Genomic DNA, 7,976 nt, shown 5'->3' with positions numbered 1-7,976 from the left:
ATGTGCTCTGAGGCAGGCCTGAGACTACATTTCTAACAGATTCTCTAACGATACTGGTGTTGTTAAAAACAAAATACTCTGACCAAAAATGACAAAATCTAGAAGACTTTAAAGAAAGATTTTTGAGCTGAAGAGAAATCAAAGACAATGATCTAGTTTTACCCTGGGCATGTTTAATCCAATCCTGCCCACGGTAATCCCCCCCCCCCCCCGCGATGTTCAGCACCAGTGATTTAAATAAAAGTGCACTTCTGAGAGAAAATAACAGAGAGGGGTGGTCTGTGGTCTTCCAACAGAACAGTCTGGTGTTCAGCTGGGCTGAACGGCGGCGGTGGGGAGGGCACCTCGGTGCCGTCCAGTGACTCGGCGCCGTAGGCAGAGGCGCGCTGGCCCTGTTTCCTTTTAGGAGGGAGGCAACCGCCGAGTGGAGAGGCGACTCCGTTTTTCACGAGACAGTTTCACTTTGAGCTTTGTTTTCTTCTTGTCAGGGTCGTGCACAACGGCCGCCCAGTGGGACTCTTTTCCGGCGGACGTCTCACCACAGCCGGCGCTTCACGCACAGAGGGGCGCGCATCCTCGGACGCAGAGGATGCGGCTCTGGAGGCTGCGCGAGGCGGTGGCCGTCCGGCCACAGCCTTCTGTCCGACAGCGGCTACGTCTCTGTCTGGGACCTGAGTTTTCATGTGTCGCCTAAGGTAAGCTTCAAGTTAAAATGTTTTCCCGCTCGTGTCACATATTGTTTCCGCTTTATGAGTTTCTCTCACGTTTAGAATCTTCGTCCATGTTTTTGCCGCAAAAGAACATTCTCTTTGAAATACATAGTCCTCCTGGATCTTCGGGTGTCGCCAGGGAGGGGGGGGAGGGTAAGTGACGTGTTTTCCACAGCCTTGGGTACACCTGAACAGTGCTCGTTGTTTTGCTGGTACTGATGGATTTTCAGCTGCAGATGTTTCTGAAAGGTCTCACAACCTTCAGAACTGCCTACGTATTGTTTTGGCTGGTTTTCATGTTTGCTTATCAAGTGTTTCCTCAGGTTTGATTTTGTGTGGCATTTATGAGCACAGAGGCTAGCTGCACAAAGGGCTTTTCTGTGGTGTGAATCAGGGCGTGGCGGCTCAGGTGGGAGTCGCTGACAAAGGCTGTGTGCCTCGCTGTTCTCACGGTGGCAAACACAAGGTCTCTCCAGTGTGCTGGCACAGGTACAGCCGGCTTCCAGGCCTTCGTGTAATTGGTGCTGCAGTCGGAGGGGGGCGGGGCGGCCCGGGGCTCCCGTGGCCTCCAGGGTGCGCGGGCGGCGCTGCGTCACGTGCTGAGCCACGTGCCCGGAACCGGTGCAGACTGCTCCCAACGCACTTCCGGTAAACACTGGTGCTGGATAAATCTTTGCGATGTAAGAGAATGAACTGGGCTCATTGTGAGTGTCTGACCTTTTCAACTCTTAACACAAGTTGCTGCGGTGACTTCTCAGTACCCATTAAAAACATTAATTCCATGCGGGCATCTCCCACCAGCACCTCAGTCTTTCCCAGCCTTACTCTGGCCCCAGCTGGAACCTCCTTCTGGATTAAACCACGCTCTTCCACCCAGAAACTCTCAGGCTCCCTGGAGCCTTCCCGGTCCTAGTTATGAGAACCCCCTTTAGCTTAACCCTTTATCTGTCTGGCAAAAAAAAAAAAAAGTAATTTCTACTGTCTACTGTTGTTTCTAATCTTTAAAAAGCAGAACAAAACAAAAAACAAACCCAAATCATGGAAAAGAGTGAGTAAATGATCTGGGGAGAGCATTTTTCAGAATTTATTTTTCTCAGTAAAAGGAATAGAAGTATGTCAGTGTGAAGGAGACAAAAGAAATGTGATATTCATCTAGGGAGACCACTTTTTTATTTTCAAGATAAGTGATTATTTTATGACTAAATTTTAGAGCCCTCTCATTATTTTATTCCTTTGGCTGTGTTTGTTTAGTTGTTGTGTAGCTTAATCTCTGTAGGTGATAACTTTGGTGCCCCCACACCTCACATAAAACCGTCTGGGTCTTCCTACAGTTTCTAGCATGTGCATCTCAAACATGGAAATGTCCTATCTGTCTCTATAAAAACCTCTATAAAAATCAAGACCTGAAAGTTGCTGATATATAATACAACCAGAAACAGTGATTTTTTAAAAAATCATAATTCCTGTAACATTTAATTGTTCCTTTCACTCTGCTGTTTCCACCACGTCCCTCTGTCCCAATAAGTATTTAGATATGGAAATGTGCCTTCACAGATGCCCTAGTTACATTTCTTCATAAATATGCATCTTTTAGCTTTGGGGATTTGGTTGGGGAAAAAGCATCTGTCTTGTGTAAAGAAAAAGTCTCCAAGTGAGCAAAAGTCACAATGAACTTTTCATCACCTGGACCTCCTGCCCAGCATACCTGCCTGAGGAGCTAACTTTTGTCTTGGCATCTGAGGAAGACCACTAGGAGATACAGTGGGAGCAGAAGGAGACCATCCTGACAAAAAAGGAAGAAGGTCAGGTTCAAGGAGGGAACAGCTCTGCTCTCCCAGTGCCTGCGTATTGTGGTTTATATATATTTGCTGACTTGTTGGAGGCGTTCTGCTCTGAGAATTTCTTTCCAGGGAACCATCCCAGCAGCAGTATCTGTGTGTTAACATGGTTTCTTTACACACATACCTCCCTGAATATTACTAGAGCCTTCACAGAGACTGCCCACATCACAATGCTGGCGAAGGTTTGCCCTCGCCCCATCTGCCACCACCTTCATAATTGAAAGATTTCAGTTAGATGAACGCAAGTTTTCTGCCATCAGCAGTTAAGCAGACCATCAAGTCAAAATTAGCAAAACATGTTAGAAATTCAACAAGCCCAGGAGAAACTTTCCTGTGGTCTTCTATCATTGTGTTTTTAATCGTAACATAAAAATGTTATTTTTAAAAAATAAGAAAAAAGTAAAACTTTGTGAAAATTTGCTTTGGTAAGAGATGGTGCTGTTTGCAGCCTTTCTCAAAGTTAAAAGTAGCCTAAATGTGAACTTTTCCCAAGAAATGGAAATATTTGCATTAGGATCTTTTAGGAATAGAATTCAAGTGCTCTGAAATTGTGGTCTAGGCCCCTGGTCCTGGGTGTACATCAGAATAGCCTGTGGCCCAGCTGTACAATATCACAGTCCCAAGATCGGCTATAGCCTTAGCATCAGAATCTTGGGCTCAGCATGCCTAAGCCAGTGGTCTCCAGAGTGGGCTACAGGGACACAGGGGATGCCCTAGAGAATACATTGCAGGGGGAGTGAAAAAGATTAGAACTTCATTTTTATATATTTCATCTCATCATTTGAAATAGTAAATATTATTTATGTTCAAAATAAGTATGATATGTTTAAATATATACATATATTTGAAATACACATACTATTTATTTTATACGGTTAAAGTATACAATTGCCGCTATCACTTATTAAATAGTCGTATTTTGGTGTCCATGCCCAAAAACTTTTAGACAGGGTGGCATGACTAAAATTTTGAAGGCTAGGGACCTAGATCACAGGAACAGCCTCTCGGTGTTCTTCCTCTGTCTGGCCTGTGTCTCTTTATTCCCTCTTCTTGTCATCTGACCATGTTACATGCTTCAGCGGTTTCCCAGGTCCCTCTGGAAAGTTACATCTCATTCACTGGCAGAATCTGATTTCCTCCTCCAAACCCCTTTCCCTCTGGCATCCTCACCCTACTCTACGTCCCAGCCATATGGGACTAATCCTGCTCCCCGAACACCCATTCTAGCTCTCTTTCCTAGGACTTTACACACATTGTTTCTTCTGCTGGGATGTTCTCTTCTTCCTCCCAATCTTACCTGATCAACTTCTGTTCAACATGTAGAACTCAGTTTAGATATTACTTCTTCGGACCCCAGAGACTGGAAAAGGTGACCTCGTGAGTGCTGCCATGGCCATCAGGACCTCCCTCTATAAGTAACTGTTACAATGCCTAGTAACTCTCTATTTATCCTGCTATACTCTAAGCCCTTAGAGGGCAGGTTTATCTGACTTTTCATAGTAATTCCAACACCTAGCAATAACAGATATGTCCAATACAAGTAGAAACTATTCCACAGTTATTTTTCTAAACAATAAAAGTGGGTCCTCTTTTAATGTTTAGTTCCTTCCTCCCCACCTTTTATCATCTTATAGGAAGAACAAGGGAATTCAGTGTCTGTATTAACAAATGTAAAGTTTCAGCAGATTCAATTGTATGCTCGGGAGATAAAATAGGGGTTGTGTGAGTGGATCCCTTATCCAGGCCACCAAATCTCATCAAAAGGACACTTTGACCATTGGAAGGAATAAAAGAAAGAAAGAAAAGAAAAGGATCGATGGAGAGACTGTTTTCATCTACCTGGAACTGAGTGTTAAAATATGTCTTGTTCTCTCTCCAACCTCAAACAATAAGTAGAAGTTGTAATTGCTTGGTTACTGCATTGTCCACTATTCACCAGATAGCCTTTAATATAGAAAGGTCATTTAAAAAGGGGGACAATAGGATAACTTCCCTGCCAACAACAACTTATAAGAGCACAAGATAGACTGTATGGGTGTCCACCCAGGGTGGAGACAGCAACTCTTATCCGAGGCATTGTCATATGAGTTTCTAGTTTATGTGGGAGTCTGGAACAGAGGTTATCAAGTGACACAAATAACACATCATATATAAACCCCAGCTAATCCCAGGATATTATTCCATCTGTGGTTTTCTGACATGATAAATATAAATCCAGATGGGTCAAAATTCCCCAAAATAAGTTCACATGGGCTTAAGACCAGCCCCCAGCCCAGGACTGTTAGCTGTGCATTCCAACTCTATCACTGCCTGAGGGAGCAGAGGTTCTGGAATCTCCATACTGCTTAGTGACATGTTTAGGGTCACAACTAACACCAGCTACCCATCCATCTCCTCAGGAACATCATGCTTCACATTCCTTTTATTTAATCACTGCTATAAACCCAAGTCCTGCATCCCCACAGTCACTATCATCTCAGCCGTTATCCCCACACTGTCCCCAATTCTGAACCAAAGCTCCAAGCCACCCCTAACCTCCAAACCTTCCACGTGTCCTCTGACATTCAGGAAACTCCACGGTATCTTCAGTCACATCGCTGAACTTGCCCTTCAGCTCTGGACCTCCTCAGAAACCAGGGTACCTCCACAGATTCTGCAAACACCATTTCCTCTGGTGGCCAATCCAAGTAAGGGTGATTTCCTCCTCCCAGCCACCATTCTGCAGAGTAGGAGGAAGAACCAATGATTTCCTTCTTCAGCTGGCTGCTTCCCGACCACTATTCACTGTACTGGTCTGTTTTCCTAGCAGCAAAGAACAGGAACAGGTGGCATTGTCCACTCTGAATTCAAGAGAACTTCCGAGGAGGCTTTCCTTCTTAGAGAAGAAGGGCATAGGAGAATAGGAGTCAGGTATTTGAAGTGGGTCCTTACATGTGATAGTGAGCTATCATTCCTGCTCCACCCCTCTCCTTCCCAGACTTATTCTGGCTCTAGGAGAAACAGTCCCATACATAAGGAGCAACCAGATTTCCCAGTTTATGCCTCTTGTACCAGCAAACTATTAATAGCAACCCTGTAACTCTGACACTGTTCTATCCTCCAGCTACTCAGACCTGAATGCGTGACTCCCACCCTGGACTCTGACCTCAGATATGTTTTTCCTCCATGTCAACCACCTCAACAACAGCCCTCCATCCATCCAGTTAACTCAAGCTTGAAACCTGGGTGCCATTCAGAACATCTCCCTCTCCCTTATCTCCCATATTCATCAATAACCAAAAATCTCACAAACCCTCCCTCTTCTTATCTCCACCACCTAGCCCATGTGGTTATTATCTTTCCCTGTATTATTGCAGGAACCCCCTCTTAGCTATCCCTACATCTACTCTTTTTATTGTTACTGTTATTGTTATTGTTGTTGTTATTATTATTATTCATATTCATATTCAAGTTATTTACTCCATGCAGCTGAAGAAATCATTTTGAAAAGACCAGCTGGGTTGTGTTACTCTAACGCATAAACTCTTCAAAGACTCCTCATTGCATTTCGAATAAAATCAAAATTCCTACAAGAACCTGCAGAATCTGCCTGTCTCTTCAACCTCATCTCTTGCTAATATCTCCCATGCCAAACAGGCTCACTCCCCATTGGCCTTCTTTCTGTTCCTGAATCAGAGGATGTGAGTTCTCCCTAACTTCAGGATCTCATCACAAATTGTTCTCTTTCTGAAAGTCTCTGGCTACTTGAAACATCTTAATGCACTCTTACTTAGCTTTTAACTCCTTAGAGAAAAGCCATTGTTCTCTTTGATTCTATTCTATTTTTTTTCTTAGAGAAATCAACACAATGTGTAACTATATATATATTTTTAGATTCTTATTAATGATCTGTCTCCACATTTGAGTGAGTTTGATGTCAGAGGTCTTGTTTGTTATGCTCTCTACTATTTTAATTCCCTCCCCAGAGCCTAGCACATAGTAAAATTTTAATAAATATTTGTTAAATTCACAGATGTGTTTAAGGATTACATTAGCACTTATTAGAACTATATTGAGCATTCATATCTTGCAATTCATTCCAAATATTTACTGAACATCTGCTGTGTACATGGTTCCAGGTACTGTACTAGGCATTGGAGATGAAAGGAGAGGGAAGCTTAGAGGACTGACAGCCAAACAGAGGATGGGCCAATGGTCTGAGAAGTCTCAATAGAGGGAAAACTCAGGTTTCTCACGGGCCCAGAAAAGCAGCCACCTCTCTCCTGGGGATTCTGAAAATGTTTCCCAGAGGAAAAGATGTCCCAGATGCATGCTCTCAGGCAGGAATGGTTATATAATTTGCAGGGCTCAGTGCGAAATAAAAGTGTGAGGCCCCTTAAAGGGCATTATGCTTAGTAAAATAAGTCAGACAGAGGAAGACAAATACTGTATAACACATATGTGGAATCTAAGAAATACAGCAAACTAGTGAATAAAACAGAAAAGAGACAGATTTACTGATATAGAGAACAAACTAGTGTTTACTAGTGGGGACAGAGAATGTGGGAGGGGTAGAGGGGAAAAGGGGTTATTATGGGATTATATGAAATCACGTGTGAAACTTTTGAAAATTATAAAACACTGAAGAATTTAAAGACTCTATCATTCAATAGAAAAAAAAAGAATTTCAAGATAGTGACAGCAGAATATTAAACTGAGTGTGAAGCCTTTCTGAGCACAGGACCCCATGTGACTGCAAACATCAAATGTCCATGAAGGTGGCTCTGCTCCCAGCAACCCTAGGACATGGATGAGAGTATGGGTAAACCATACCACCTAAGATTTTAGAGCAAGAGAGACCCCCATTTGTCCACCCTCTTGTTTGATAGAAGTTTTATATATATATATATATATATATATATATATATATATACACACACACACACATATATACATATATATACATATATGTATATATATAAAATCTTATTTTCAGATCATTTCCTGAGGCTCAGAGAAGGTAAACTTTCCACTGTCTCAAAAAAAGTCAGCAACGTCATGGTATGGGAGCCATGCTTCCATCAGGGCAAACCGTTTCTCAAGGAAATAACAGATAGTATTCTTTCTCGTGGTTTCATGTCCATATTATGAAGCAAAGCCAGTGCACCCTGAAGCAGCCCGAATGTCCTCTGGTGGGACCATCCAGGCAAGCAAGCACCTGGTCATGGTTTGTATGGCGGCTTCCAGGAAGAATTCCTCAGGGAGTGGCAAGACTAGCAGAACTCCTCCAGCAAAAGTGTTTGGCAGCTTTACCTTTGCTCACTTGATGTCCTTCCTGCAGTGCATGGATCCTCTCTGATCCTCACCAAGACATCAGAAGGTAAGAGGCTCAGGGCCTTTCCTGAGGACCTTTGAGTCTTTAAAGACCCAACAGAGTCCTTTACGG

At 43.2% G+C, this 7,976-nt stretch overlaps 1 pseudogene; it reads right to left on the bottom strand.

Moving 5' to 3' along the window:
• Positions 1-215: 215 nt before the first annotated feature.
• LOC116285715 (transcription factor IIIA-like) lies at positions 216-2,766 on the bottom strand (annotated as a pseudogene).
• Between the last annotated feature and the right edge of the window lie 5,210 nt (positions 2,767-7,976).

The sequence above is a fragment of the Vicugna pacos genome, chromosome 26 (genome assembly GCF_048564905.1).
Source record: "Vicugna pacos chromosome 26, VicPac4, whole genome shotgun sequence".
In the NCBI taxonomy this organism is placed as follows: Eukaryota; Metazoa; Chordata; class Mammalia; order Artiodactyla; family Camelidae; genus Vicugna; species Vicugna pacos.
This window is presented reverse-complemented; position numbering and strand designations above follow the sequence as displayed.